General features: G+C 42.1%; 1 protein-coding gene across 1 annotated transcript in view; it reads right to left on the bottom strand.

The window, feature by feature from the left end:
* The window catches only part of LOC306934667 (transmembrane protein 132D), a 434,395-nt gene that overhangs the window by 260,752 nt on the left and 158,643 nt on the right, over window positions 1–15,000 (bottom strand). The window lies entirely within an intron of this gene.

Here is a 15,000-nt window from a genome sequence, read left to right as displayed (position 1 = left end):
TCCACACTCTCAGTGCGTGTAGCTGTAGACAGCACTTTAGACAGCATATTTTGGGAATGTCATCAAAAAAGCAAAATTTTCATCGCATTGTGGCCTTGCAGATCGGCTATTTTCTCAACTTGGCGTACTATAGCGTTTTTTTCACTTACATTTTTCATTTAGTTGACACATGTCAATGTGTGGCCTTTTAGTCAGACTGCCGACATTTGGGAGCACCACAAACAAAATGAACCTTGTAGGGTAAACTACTTTAGAAACGTGTGGAAGCATAAGTATACTGTAGGTTAATTACTTAGAATGCACAGATCAGTACTTAGTCAATTACATCCGTTTGTGTATGTTCTTGTTGACTCACTTCCTTGGGATGTTTGCTGCCTAGGAGTACTTGCCTTGCTGTGTCTAGGAGTACTTGCCTTGCTGTGTCTAGGAGTACTTGCCTTGCTGTGTCTAGGAGTACTTGCCTTGCTGTGTCTAGGAGTACTTGTCTTGCTGTGTCTAGGAGTACTTGCCTTGCTGTGTCTATAGGAGTACTTGTGTGGTATATTATGAATCATATAAGCATATATTCTACTTGAGCAATGCTAAACAAATGTTAAAATTGGACAGTTACAAAGTAAAGATTTTAGTAGACCAGACGACTCCTATTTCCATGAATACGGTATGTTTACACTAACGAGCGGTACCAAAAGGGGCTATTGTCAATGTCTTGAGCTAGCAACACCTCACTAGGAGATAATGCAAATGCTTTTGTTCTAAGTTCCCTTGAAGCCCACAAAAGGTGCGAGACAGACGGCTAGTTTTACTGCAGAGAAGACTTTTATTGTCCTAATGACGGCCAAATGTTTTACTGTATCTTATTTCAGGCTTGGGTCTAATGCAATGACTTTAAAACATTATGTTGGATTTACCTTCTTAAAACACTCTTCTGTTATTATGGAATAAAGATAAACGCTAGGAAACTAATACATAGACTAGAGGTTACTAAACTATTAGTGCATTCAGTACTAATCTAAAATGTACTCTTAACATAGGGTATTTCAGGAATATAGTGATAAGTATCAAGCTCATTCATTTCTTAAATATAGTCAGTTCAGGTTGATATACTTTTGTTTAGTTTCACATAATTCTGTTTAGTTCCATATAGTTCTGTTCATATATTTCCGTTTATATCTTCATTGTATCTTTAATTCATTATTGTGGTATTATTTTATGCTCCGTTAAAAGTTATTCTCATTTCACCAATGGAACAAATGTTTACCATAAGGCTTGCCTTTTGTCTAGAAGTGCCTGCCTCTAACAGGAAGCCAGGCTCATTGGTTAGAAGTCAGGAAGTGTTTATGCCCAGAGAGGGGAGGGACTTCTTGGGGGACGGCGAATCTTGAGTATTTAACACCATGTAATGTCAACATTCAGGGCTGTATCAACTAGACTCATTTTGGGAGGAGGCTGGTGTAGATACAGTCAAAGGCATGTACTTTTTAACATGCATGTTCTGTTACGATCCTGACTCTCGTGTTGACAAATAAATGCGGATGTCATGAGACCATCATCACGGGTTTTTCTTTGTTCTTTCTCCTGCTCCTCCGAGGCGACACACACACACAAAGGATTCCACAAAGTGGTGCGGAGACCCGGTGTTTTTGGGGCAATATCTTTGCTCCAGGCAATGAGAACCAGTGGACCAGATTTTTCAGTCTAATAGGAGATGGGTGAGTTACGTTTTAGCTTGCTTGTGATGGTTTTAAACCGCAACAGAGCAACGAAACGGTGTGTGTCGTGTCGATGGGAGCTTAGGAGGTGTAACACAGGGAGATCTAATGATGTTTGTTTCCGGTCGCGACAAAACAAACCGGGCGCTTTTTCCTTTGTCTGCCGTCCGTTTATTTTTATTTTTTTCCCGTGGACTGATCACGTGGTCCGTTTTAAATAGGGGTTTATTTTTTTCATGTTTCATCTGTTTTGGTGCACGCTTGACTGTGTGTTTCTCTTTGCGACAAGTTTACCGTACGCCGGCTGTCGTAAAGCGTCGTAAGTTATGGACTGGAATAGCATGTGATGGGACATTTCGTGTTATTTCTGTTTTCTGCGGCGAGGAATTTGATGGTAGGGTTAATTAATCATTTATTGTTCACCTTCATTTAACTGGACGGAACAACTGTATGTTTTATTATTTTTGCAATTTTTTTGCGCGAAAGCCGTGAATTTGGTTTGTGAATACCCTGGTGGTTGCGACGGAGATGCGCTGTTAAACGGTGGGTCGTAATTATTTTTATGGGGATTTGCAATTTTGCGCGTGGTATTGGGTAAACATTTTTACTGGGGTTCTTTTTTTTTCGTCTGAAAGAGGGGCTTACAGGGTGGTTTATCTGGTTCACGAATGGTCGGTTGGTTAGGGCAGATGCGTCTATGAGCGGCGGGGTTTTGACGTAGACTCGGTTGTTAGGCTTCTAAACTTTTGTCGTGGTCTCACCCGTCGACGGCGCGCTAAAGGGACGTTGCATTTATCTGCATTTTAATTTTTTAAAGTTGTGTTTTGAATGTGTCCTGGTGCAGAGTCTGTCAAAATGGCGTTTCTGTAGCTGAGAAATGTTATGTTTGGTTCGGTTCGGAGCGACTATTTCTCTGATTTTACAGAGAGGCGGAGGTAAGGTTGTGCTGGTTTGGTTGGTGGTTTGATAAAGAGTAGGTTACGTTTGTTTTGTTGATATATGATGTTTGTGTGATGGTGTGGATGTTAGTCTTGTAGGTTCCTTTGTTCTATTGTTTGTCTGGGGGTCCGCGGGCGCCATTTTGGATTTTCGGCGGGAAAGTTGTGGATGGTTGTTGAAAATGATGAATGACTGAATGGGTATGGTTGTTTGTGTGTGAGTTGAGGGGAGTTGAGGAATGGCTGTTGTGTGCAAGTTGAGGAATGTCAGTGGTTGATGATAGTTGGATGGTTAAGGATAGTTTTATGCCTTTATGAGGTTGGGGTTATCTTTGATGTTTGTTTATTTGTGATGGGCCTATCTTGTTTTGTCTTTGTCTTTGTTTTTGTTTTGTTTTTTAGTGTTTCAATGCTTTATTTTGGTCTTTATATGTGTTTTATAGTTCTGTTGCCTTGGCATGCATCCAGAATGGTCCTTTTTGGAAGGCGCGGTGGGCCTGGGGACGCCTAGGTATATTTTGTTTTTGGCTGGTCCAAACTACAAGAAGTCCTTGTTGCCTGACTATGGGGTATTTCTTTTTTCGTGTTGAGACTGCAGGACTAGGGCGGACACATGTTTAGACTCATTTGTGTTGTTGTTTCCGTTTTTAGGCGAATGTTTTGTGTGGATGTTTGTTTTTTACAGGGCCCACCAGTCGTTAATGTAATGGGATCATTTGTTCTTTCTTTTGTCTATATCTCCGTTGTTACACTCTGTGTTACATATCTATTAGTGTTGTTTTGTACTTTCGGTATGGCTCAGTTTAAGGAAAACATTTTTTACTGGTGAGTAGTTTAAATTATTTTCTTTCAACAGGTGTTGTATGGGAATAATGTTTTATTTTATTTTTCAGTTTGGAGGTCTGTCAAGGGTAACACGTGAGTATCACTTTGTGTAAATATCAAGTCTTTTTTCACTATTCTTAATTGACGGTTGAGATAAATTATGTTTGTCTTGGTCATAAATTGCTAATTGTCAGTGAATTACATTTGGTAAACATAATTTGATATTGTCTCGTTGTTTCATTTTGGTCAGCTTCCTGAATGTCCTCTTAAAGGTTGTTCATTTTCACTATTCCTTTTGGGAAAACCATTCGGTTGTTTCAAATTTTCTCATAGTTTTATAGATACAGATACAGTTATGGATACAGTTAGCATATGGTCTTTAATGCATGCATTTCTTTTCTCTGACTAACGGACAATTCCTGGGTTAATGTGGTGACTGGTGGCGTTTCATTTTTTTGCATGGTTCTTTTTGTTGTCAACTAATTGTTTTAACAGTGAAAACTGTTGTGTGGGGTTCTTTAAAAACCTGTGTTCTCTTTCAGAAAACGGGGTGTGTTTCTGCCTGTTCAAAGTAAGGTGTAAGGGTTTAATTTTTTTGGGTTTTGCTAAATTTAATCCAAACTTTGTACTTCTTTACCTTTCCAACTCAAAAAGTCCATTTCGTTTGCTCTTGTTTAAAGCTTGTAGTCAGTTATAATATTTCTCACACTGGTTCTTGAACTTGTGTATAATATATACAGTAGTTTTTTGCATTTCACATAATTTGCGTGACACCATACATTCCTACAGTAACGCAGCTGCTCACAAGTTCTCAAGTGCCTACGGTCTGTAAGTGGTTGGCAATTCCTTTTGGGGTTCTTTGTATGTTCCCTGTTTAGGTGAGGTGTTTTAGGAGCATTACAAATCAATTGCATCCGTAAAGGTTAGTTGACGTGACATTTATTGTAATTTAATATCTCTGAACTCAATAACTTAAATACTGGTTATGGATTCGTCTAGTCAGCAAGCTTCTTTCCACAATGATGATGTGCTTATTGACGAGTTATCATCGATCCTGGGGAGATGGGAGTTACATGGTCCGATAGATGATCGGTGTTGGCCACGGGAAAGCATATTCTATCCGGATGTCATTGGGGACATGAAGGTCCGTGTGCGCAAGTATGAGAAAGCGTTGGCAGCTAGGGTGAAGGAGGAACGGAAGGTGATGAAATTGTTTCTTCAACAAGGTAAAAGGATTTGTAAGGCATATGCAAAGAGTCTTTCTAAAATGTCGAATGCCCAGGATGTCGCTTTGGTTGTACCACCGCTCCCTGATGGGGGGGTCCATGCTTCTGGTGGTGATGACTCTTCCGGCAACGGCCGGAGCGATGCAGTGGGTGTGGATGGAGGTCCTGGAGTGGGAGAAACACCTGGACAACGAGTGGTCCGGATCCTCCAGGAAAGGTTGGACTGCGTTCGCAGGAAGAGGTCTAACTTGATTCTTGAGGTGCAGGGTGCCCATCCTTCTAATATAATTTTTAAGCGTGCGTTGACGGCACGCTTGGACGAACTTTCGGGTGTGGAGGCGGTGCTCGTTATTGACCTGAGTGAGCGTTCAACGGTGGACTTGAGGGATTTTTTCCCACCGGGGGGACCAGTACAACATTTCCGTGGCTCACAGGATGCAAGGCTCATGGGACCCGGCGATCACGCTGTTTCTCCTGGGGCCTGCCAGCATGGTCCTTTGCCACGTAACTATACGGGTTGCTTCTCGTGTGGCAGTGTGTTACATCTATCAAGGTTTTGTGACGGGCCAGGACCCAGTTTTTCCCCTTTTCGACGTCAGGGCTTGCCAGTAGCAACGGCAGTGTCTGGAAGGCAGTGGGGACTTGGGTCCGCTCTGTCGATGCGAAGCTGTCCTCCGCGGCCTTCACCATCACGTGACCCGCAGTGAAGTTCGGCTGTCACAAGGACTCTCATCACTGCAGCCCATCAACGAGTATCACAGTGAGTCTGTCCTATTTTGCGCGGGATGCAACAGTTTTATTTTTAATTTTTATTTTTAAGTGCTTCCATTGACTTTGGACTCTGTGAGAGAACAACCTCTTTCCTGGTGATGTGGTGGCAACTGTTGGCTGGAAAGAAAAAAAAAAGACGGGCGACGACATGGCAGGTTGACGATTTTTTTTCCCCCTGTTTGGAGTGTGCAATTTCTGAATACTTTCTGTTTCCTTCCTTCTGTCTCAGCGTTGGTATGGGTGTTCGTGGTTTATGCTTTTCGGTAGGCTACGGTTTGGCGTAAAAGGACATGTACATGTACGTGTGGCAGGAAGCTGTTATGACGTTTTGACACAATCAGTATGCGTGTGTAAATTCTGTCACTCTATTTTGAGTGTCAGAAGGGGGGAGGGTATTGGTTAATCAGATAAAGGTCAAATTGATAATGAGGGGTATTTTTTTCAGATTGCACTCAATGCAGTTTGATTAAATTCTTTAAAATGTATAACATCTTATGAGGAGTCAGAGTGTCACGATAAATTACTTTGGTTTAGAGGGAACATGCAATGAGTTTTAAACTTATTGTGGCTTATAATTGCTTGGAGAAATGACTATTGTCAACAAATGTGCAGTCTAATTTAGGATGCATTATTCATGTATAGAAGTAATCTGGTTGTTCAAGAAACGACCATTGCATTAAAAAGGCAAACGAAAAATGAGTCTACATTGTTAAATTTATCAGGAGTTGGCGAGACAAGAGAGTACAAGGAACAATTTGATTTTAATATGAGTGGATGATCTTTTTTTAGGACTTTGTAAGTAACACTGAGTAGTCAATACTAACATGTGTGAACCAAATATTTTAATGCATGGTTGTGTTTTGCAAAAGAATGTCTACTCTAAATCTTGGTGTGGAGTTAGTTCATATTTCTAAACAGGAGGATGACGGGAGAAAAAACAGTTGCAGTGACCCAGTTTGGAGTATGCCAGTGTACCAGTGGACATCCGACATCATGTCAATATTGACACCTGTGCCGAAGGAGAGTTCTGCTCTCCTCTACACAACAGTGGTCAACATCTACAGGGCATCCTACAGCTGCTAAGCGGTTAACCAGAAGATTTCGTTGCCGATACTACGTCATCTATGGAGTACGGACGTCTGCACCAGGTGTCAGACGACATCAATCTTCAGTTCAAATCACCAGGTCACTTCTACACGCTGCACGTCATCTGTGTCTAAAGCTGGTATACAGTCTTTTAGTCACCCAGCTTTCTGATTGCTCAGAAATATGCAAAGCTACATGGATGGGGAGTATTTGTTCGAAATGAAGATCATCGTTCCACATTCTTGTTGATTACACGTCCCTTGGGATGTCCATGGCCGTCCAGAGCCAGGATTCATCTGCGTTTATATTTTAGTCGAAAAAAAAGAAAGTCTAAAGCGCGTGGACCATCAACGTGGGATTTGCATCAAACTTTGGAGAAAAAAAAAAAAAAGAATTACTGTATTATTTGGTATGATTTTGTGTTTGTTTTCATATTTTGTTTTGATGAATCACGACGGATGTTGTGTTTCTATTTGAGCCTTAATTGTATTCTAGCTTTCCAATTATGAGTGGTGAGGGCGGACTGCAATTATGGTTCAAAATTAGTTTGTTGGTCATCATTGATGTGTCATTTAATTTTAGCTTTGATCGTGTTTTCAAGTCTCCCATGTCTGTGATAACTAGCAGACATGGCAGAATGATACGATGGAGGTTCGAATTATTGCTTATTGTTTGTTTAATTTCAGTTTGATGTTTTTAGAGCGCCCAGGGGGGACCTTGAAAAATTTAAAGGTTTTGAAGAGGAAGAAGGAAAAAAAAAATGATTTTTAGAATTTTAATATTTCGGTCCAAATTATGATTCATAATTCATAGTGACAGACGGAGTCTGTCAAAGGGGGAATGTGGTATATTATGAATCATATAAGCATATATTCTACTTGAGCAATGCTAAACAAATGTTAAAATTGGACAGTTACAAAGTAAAGATTTTAGTAGACCAGACGACTCCTATTTCCATGAATACGGTATGTTTACACTAACGAGCGGTACCAAAAGGGGCTATTGTCAATGTCTTGAGCTAGCAACACCTCACTAGGAGATAATGCAAATGCTTTTGTTCTAAGTTCCCTTGAAGCCCACAAAAGGTGCGAGACAGACGGCTAGTTTTACTGCAGAGAAGACTTTTATTGTCCTAATGACGGCCAAATGTTTTACTGTATCTTATTTCAGGCTTGGGTCTAATGCAATGACTTTAAAACATTATGTTGGATTTACCTTCTTAAAACACTCTTCTGTTATTATGGAATAAAGATAAACGCTAGGAAACTAATACATAGACTAGAGGTTACTAAACTATTAGTGCATTCAGTACTAATCTAAAATGTACTCTTAACATAGGGTATTTCAGGAATATAGTGATAAGTATCAAGCTCATTCATTTCTTAAATATAGTCAGTTCAGGTTGATATACTTTTGTTTAGTTTCACATAATTCTGTTTAGTTCCATATAGTTCTGTTCATATATTTCCGTTTATATCTTCATTGTATCTTTAATTCATTATTGTGGTATTATTTTATGCTCCGTTAAAAGTTATTCTCATTTCACCAATGGAACAAATGTTTACCATAAGGCTTGCCTTTTGTCTAGAAGTGCCTGCCTCTAACAGGAAGCCAGGCTCATTGGTTAGAAGTCAGGAAGTGTTTATGCCCAGAGAGGGGAGGGACTTCTTGGGGGACGGCGAATCTTGAGTATTTAACACCATGTAATGTCAACATTCAGGGCTGTATCAACTAGACTCATTTTGGGAGGAGGCTGGTGTAGATACAGTCAAAGGCATGTACTTTTTAACATGCATGTTCTGTTACGATCCTGACTCTCGTGTTGACAAATAAATGCGGATGTCATGAGACCATCATCACGGGTTTTTCTTTGTTCTTTCTCCTGCTCCTCCGAGGCGACACACACACACAAAGGATTCCACACTTGCCTTGCTGTGTCTAGGAGTACTTGCCTTGCTGTGTCTAGGAGTACTTGCCTTGCTGTGTCTAGGAGTACTTGCCTTGCTGTGTCTATAGGAGTACTTGCCTTGCTGTGTCTAGGAGTACTTGCCTTGCTGTGTCTATAGGAGTACTTGCCTTGCTGTGTCTAGGAGTACTTGCCTTGCTGTGTCTAGGAGTACTTGCCTTGCTGTGTCTAGGAGTACTTGCCTTGCTGTGTCTAGGAGTACTTGCCTTGCTGTGTCTAAAGGAGTACTTGCCTTGCTGGGTCTATAGGAGTACTTGCCTTGCTGTGTCTAGGAGTACTTGTCTTGCTGTGTCTATAGGAGTACTTGCCTTGCTGTGTCTAGGAGTACTTGCCTTGCTGTGTCTATAGGAGTACTTGCCTTGCTGTGTCTAGGAGTACTTGCCTTGCTGTGTCTAGGAGTACTTGTCTTGCTGTGTCTAGGAGTACTTGCCTTGCTGTGTCTAGGAGTACTTGCCTTGCTGTGTCTAGGAGTACTTGCCTTGATGTGTCTATAGGAGTATTTGCCTTGATGTGTCTATAGGAGTACTTGCCTTGCTGTGTCTAGGAGTACTTGCCTTGCTGTGTCTAGGAGTACTTGTCTTGCTGTGTCTAGGAGTACTTGCCTTGCTGTGTCTATAGGAGTACTTGCCTTGCTGTGTCTAGGAGTACTTGCCTTGCTGTGTCTATAGGAGTACTTATCTTGTTGTGTCTAGGAGTACTTGCCTTGCTGTGTCCATAGGAGTACTTGCCTTGCTGTGTCTAGGAGTACTTGCCTTGCTGAGTCTAGGAGTACTTGCCTTGCTGTGTCTATAGGAGTACTTGCCTTGCTGTGTCTATAGGAGTACTTGCCTTGCTGTGTCTAGGAGTACTTGCCTTGCTGTGTCTAGGAGTACTTGCCTTGCTGTGTCTAGGAGTACTTGCCTTGCTGTGTCTATAGGAGTACTTGTCTTGCTGTGTCTAGGAGTACTTGCCTTGCTGTGTCTATAGGAGTACTTGCCTTGCTGTGTCTAGGAGTACTTGTCTTGCTGTGTCTAGGAGTACTTGCCTTGCTGTGTCTATAGGAGTACTTGCCTTGCTGTGTCTAGGAGTACTTGCCTTGCTGTGTCTATAGGAGTACTTGCCTTGCTGTGTCTAGGAGTACTTGCCTTGCTGTGTCTAGGAGTACTTGCCTTGCTGTGTCTATAGGAGTACTTGCCTTGCTGTGACTATAGGAGTACTTGCCTTGCTGTGTCTATAGGAGTACTTGCCTTGCTGTGACTATAGGAGTACTTGCCTTGCTGTGTCTATAGGAGTACTTGCCTTGCTGTGACTATAGGAGTACTTGCCTTGCTGTGTCTATAGGAGTACTTGCCTTGCTGTGTCTAGGAGTACTTGCCTTGCTGTGTCTATAGGAGTACTTGCCTTGCTGTGTCTATAGGAGTACTTGCCTTGCTGTGTCTAGGAGTACTTGCCTTGCTGTGTCTAGGAGTACTTGCCTTGCTGTGTCTAGGAGTACTTGCCTTGCTGTGTCTATAGGAGTACTTGCCTTGCTGTGTCTATAGGAGTACTTGCCTTGCTGTGTCTAGGAGTACTTGCCTTGCTGTGTCTAGGAGTACTTGCCTTGCTGTGTCTAGGAGTACTTGCCTTGCTGTGTCTATAGGAGTACTTGTCTTGCTGTGTCTAGGAGTACTTGCCTTGCTGTGTCTATAGGAGTACTTGCCTTGCTGTGTCTAGGAGTACTTGTCTTGCTGTGTCTAGGAGTACTTGCCTTGCTGTGTCTATAGGAGTACTTGCCTTGCTGTGTCTAGGAGTACTTGCCTTGCTGTGTCTATAGGAGTACTTGCCTTGCTGTGTCTAGGAGTACTTGCCTTGCTGTGTCTAGGAGTACTTGCCTTGCTGTGTCTATAGGAGTACTTGCCTTGCTGTGACTATAGGAGTACTTGCCTTGCTGTGTCTATAGGAGTACTTGTCTTGCTGTGACTATAGGAGTACTTGCCTTGCTGTGTCTATAGGAGTACTTGCCTTGCTGTGACTATAGGAGTACTTGCCTTGCTGTGTCTATAGGAGTACTTGCCTTGCTGTGTCTAGGAGTACTTGCCTTGCTGTGTCTAGGAGTACTTGCCTTGCTGTGTCTATAGGAGTACTTGCCTTGCTGTGTCTAGGAGTACTTGCCTTGCTGTGTCTAGGAGTACTTGCCTTGCTGTGTCTAGGAGTACTTGCCTTGCTGTGTCTATAGGAGTACTTGTCTTGCTGTGTCTAGGAGTACTTGCCTTGCTGTGTCTATAGGAGTACTTGCCTTGCTGTGTCTAGGAGTACTTGTCTTGCTGTGTCTAGGAGTACTTGCCTTGCTGTGTCTATAGGAGTACTTGCCTTGCTGTGTCTAGGAGTACTTGCCTTGCTGTGTCTATAGGAGTACTTGCCTTGCTGTGTCTAGGAGTACTTGCCTTGCTGTGTCTAGGAGTACTTGCCTTGCTGTGTCTATAGGAGTACTTGCCTTGCTGTGACTATAGGAGTACTTGCCTTGCTGTGTCTATAGGAGTACTTGCCTTGCTGTGACTATAGGAGTACTTGCCTTGCTGTGTCTATAGGAGTACTTGCCTTGCTGTGACTATAGGAGTACTTGCCTTGCTGTGTCTATAGGAGTACTTGCCTTGCTGTGTCTAGGAGTACTTGCCTTGCTGTGTCTAGGAGTACTTGCCTTGCTGTGTCTATAGGAGTACTTGCCTTGCTGTGTCTATAGGAGTACTTGCCTTGATGTGTCTATAGGAGTACTTGCCTTGCTGTGTCTCAACATCCGAGGTGCACTTTAATGACATCTCAGAGATTACATTGCTTCATCTGATTTCGTAGAAACGCGCAAACATGTTCGCCAATGCTGAGGCACAGGTCTCGCAGCCGCAGTGCACTGCGAGCGTACGAGAAAATGAGTGCGAGTGTGTGTTGGGAACTCGTTGAGTCCCTTTAATGACCGCCGTGATTATTTAGAGTGCCCCTTCTTGGACAAATATGAGAAGAAAAGACAGATGCAGTGTCCTTTAAACAGGGATAGAGCGAGAGAGAGGAACAGAGAAACTCAGAGAGAGAGAGAGAGAGAGAGAGAGAGAGAGATGAGAAATAGAGAGAAGACAAAGAGAGAAAGTAAGTGGAGGGGAGCGAGCGGATATAGGGGAGCTAAAAAGAGATGGAGAAAAGGCGAGGGAACAAAATAGGAAGAAATAAAGAGAGGGATGCATGGGATTGAGAACGGGAAAATACATCATTTGAGAGGGAGGGAAGGAGGGGGAGGGAAGGAGGAGAGTTCATTTGAAGCTAGAACATAACATCCTCCTTCCTTGGTGTATCCGCCTTGTGTTGTAAACTCTGGGAGTGAAAAGCTTTTTTAGAAGAAAGGCCGATCCACACCTCAAACGGTTGGTGGCAGGTACCTACTGTATAGGACGAAGTGCATAACATCAAAAAGGGATCTCGGAATGACAAAGAGGACCCTCATGAACTTTCAAAGAAAGATGAAACAAAACAAAAACCATGTAGCTCTTTATTCTACGTTTCGGTCGTTAGACCATCTTCAGGACGGACGATACAGGGCACAATACCATAGACATAAAGGTAGACGCCCTTTCCGGCTCTGGATCGCATGTGCTCAAGGGAGGGCAAAACTTTCCCGAGATTCCTTGCAAAGCACCGCGGAAGCATGAGCGTGCGTCACAGAGCGCATGTTCGGGTCTGATCCCGGAAAAGATGCGCTGTGATTGGCCAGTAATCACTTGAGTGGCAGCGTGACGTAACCAGTGTTGGGTGCGTTACTTTAAAAAAGTAATTAGTTATAGTTACTACAGTCCCATCCCCTTCGTCTGTTCCGGGCTGACATCTGTAGGTACCTATCAATGTCAGTCAGCCCAAAAATACCTCTGGTAGCCACACCTCTGTTGGGTGGGGTTTAGCCTTAAGGGGTGTGTTTTTTTCAGAGAGAGAGAGAACATTTCTTTTTTTCATTTCAAGTTTTCAAATACATACAAATATTTTGAAAATAGCAGATCTACAAGCTCACACTTCATCGCTTCATAAAATGGCCAAATTGTGTATAGGGCTGAAGTTGTTAATGTGTGTTTTATTTACTTCTACTCCACTACATCTCAGAGGCAAATATTGTACTTTTACTCCACTACATTTCATGACAGTCAGGGGTAAATATAAACTGTTACTGACTTACTCATGATGACATAACAAAACCATTGACTTAGGACAAAAAAAATCTTATTTTGGCCTGCATGGTAAACCAATTAATTTAAGTTTTTATATTTAAATGATATTAAGAAAGTCACCACTCACCATTCCACAGTGGTGGAAAGTAACATTTACTTAAGTACTGTACTGTACAATTTTGAGGCATTTGTACTTTACTTTAGTATTCATAATTTCCAATACTTTTACTTCTACTCCACTACATCTCAGAGGCAAATATTGTATTTGTACGCCACTACATTTATTTGCAAACTTTAGTTACTAGTTACTTTGGAGATTTTGTTTTGATTATTATAAAAAAAACATGCATTAACCACTTCCTCAGTATAGTAGACTATTTGAAAATAGCCGATCTACAAGCTCACAATACGTCGTGATGTGCCAGATTATGAGCTTGTAGTTCTGCTATTTTCAAAAGATTTGTATACATTTGAAAACTTGAAATGGGGACATTCTGCACAATGAGTACTTTCTACTTTTGGTACTGTAAGTACACTTTGATACCAATACTTTTGTACTTTTAACTGTTATAAAGACTGTTACTTGTAACAGTATGTATTTCAATGTATTTCTATATTGCAGTATTGATACTTTTACTCAAGTACAAAATGTGATTTTGTACTTGAGTACCACTGCATATTGCAAGCTATACTCAGTGCAGCTCTGCTCATCATGGCTTGAAGCCACCTGGTGGTTGAATGGCCACTCCACATATTAAAATAAACCTGTGGGTGTGGCTGAGAATCTGGTGGTGGGTCTGTGGGTGTGTCTAACAGAGGTACCTCTGGGTTCTGATAAATGTCACTTTGAGACTGAGGTTAGTAACTGAATTACTGAATTACTCTATTGTAAAAGTAACTAGTTACTAGGAAAAGTAACTATTTGCGTAAACAAGTTGTAATATGTCAAAGAATTTGGATTGTTTTTGGGAGCAGGTTTCACAAGCCAGGTGCATAGAATAGAACAGCATAGACAGGTAGGCCTACTTACAACTTACACATAATAACCTTTGCCATTTGAGGGAGAAATAAACTTCAACTTCAATATATGTATTGCAAGTCCAGTTTTTAAGTCTCAATATGTTGAAATAAAAGTAAGTAACCTATTTTCCATTCAGTGACAGTTGTGCTAGTCAAAATGCTTCCTTAATTTGGTTTAAAACTTTACAGAGCAACATGTAACAGCATACATTTGTCAACTATAAAGAAAAACATTGGACTACACTACAGTGCTTTTAGTGTAAATTAAAGAAAAACTGTCTTAGTTACAACTTCAGACAAGACAACTGGTATTCAGGGCCGCATTTAGGGTGCGAATGGTGCCGCCACACAGGGCCTCGCGCTAGGCAGCGTTTTTTGTTTTTTTTGGAAGAAAAAAAGTAAACACTTTCAATTTCAGAGTCGGAGCTAAAATAGGCAGGGGCGGTTATTAGCGCTACGCACAACGGCTAGAGGCCCCGAGAGTTCTCTCTGAAAACATGTCGTTCCGTCGAAGTTGATAAGCTACAATCGGTTTGGGGCCGGGCAGCCCCCGAGGGGAGCCTCCGACGGCCACACGTCGGCTCCTCCTCCAAACCGGCGTCACTTCATCCTCCCGTTAAGCGACGCCCGACCGTCCCGTCGTGGGGCCCCCTGTTCCCCCATCTGCCGTGCAGAATTAGAGCAGATCTACAAGCTCACAATGCGTCGCAGCGCGTTGTAACGATGGAAATTGTAATTAATTAGATTACCCGTTACTGAAATAAATAACGACGTTAGGTAAAGCCGTTTGTTTAAACGCCGTTATGCCCAACACTGGACGTAACGTGCCTTCCACACTTCCCGGCATACATCCTCCCTCAGTGTAAATTCTTCCGCCCCTCCTTCAACACACACTGCAGCGGCCAATGAGGCATCTATTGTTTTAATATCTATGCACAATACCCACCAACCGTTTAAAGGTTACAGCCCCAGTGTGTAGGTCAGGTTACAGCCCCTTGGGACGGACAGACCCAGTCAGGCAGGGACACACATTGCTGTCTATAGGAGTGGTTAGCCATAATCACAGTAATCCTTAGTCCTATTCCATCATATTCAAGGGCTTTACTCTATACTCTGTATATTGACCAATTTACGCAAGTTGTGGGTATCGGTTCAGGAAGAAGAGAATCTCTACTACTGCCTATTGTAGATGCAAAAACACACCACATACTGTGTGAAAACACACACACACACACACACACACACACACACACACACACACACACACACACACACACACACACGCACACAAAAAGACTT

This window comes from Electrona antarctica (genome assembly GCF_951216825.1).
Source record: "Electrona antarctica genome assembly, chromosome: 12".
In the NCBI taxonomy this organism is placed as follows: Eukaryota; Metazoa; Chordata; class Actinopteri; order Myctophiformes; family Myctophidae; genus Electrona; species Electrona antarctica.
Note: the sequence above shows the minus strand (reverse complement) of the source record. Positions and strands in the feature narration are given on the sequence as shown.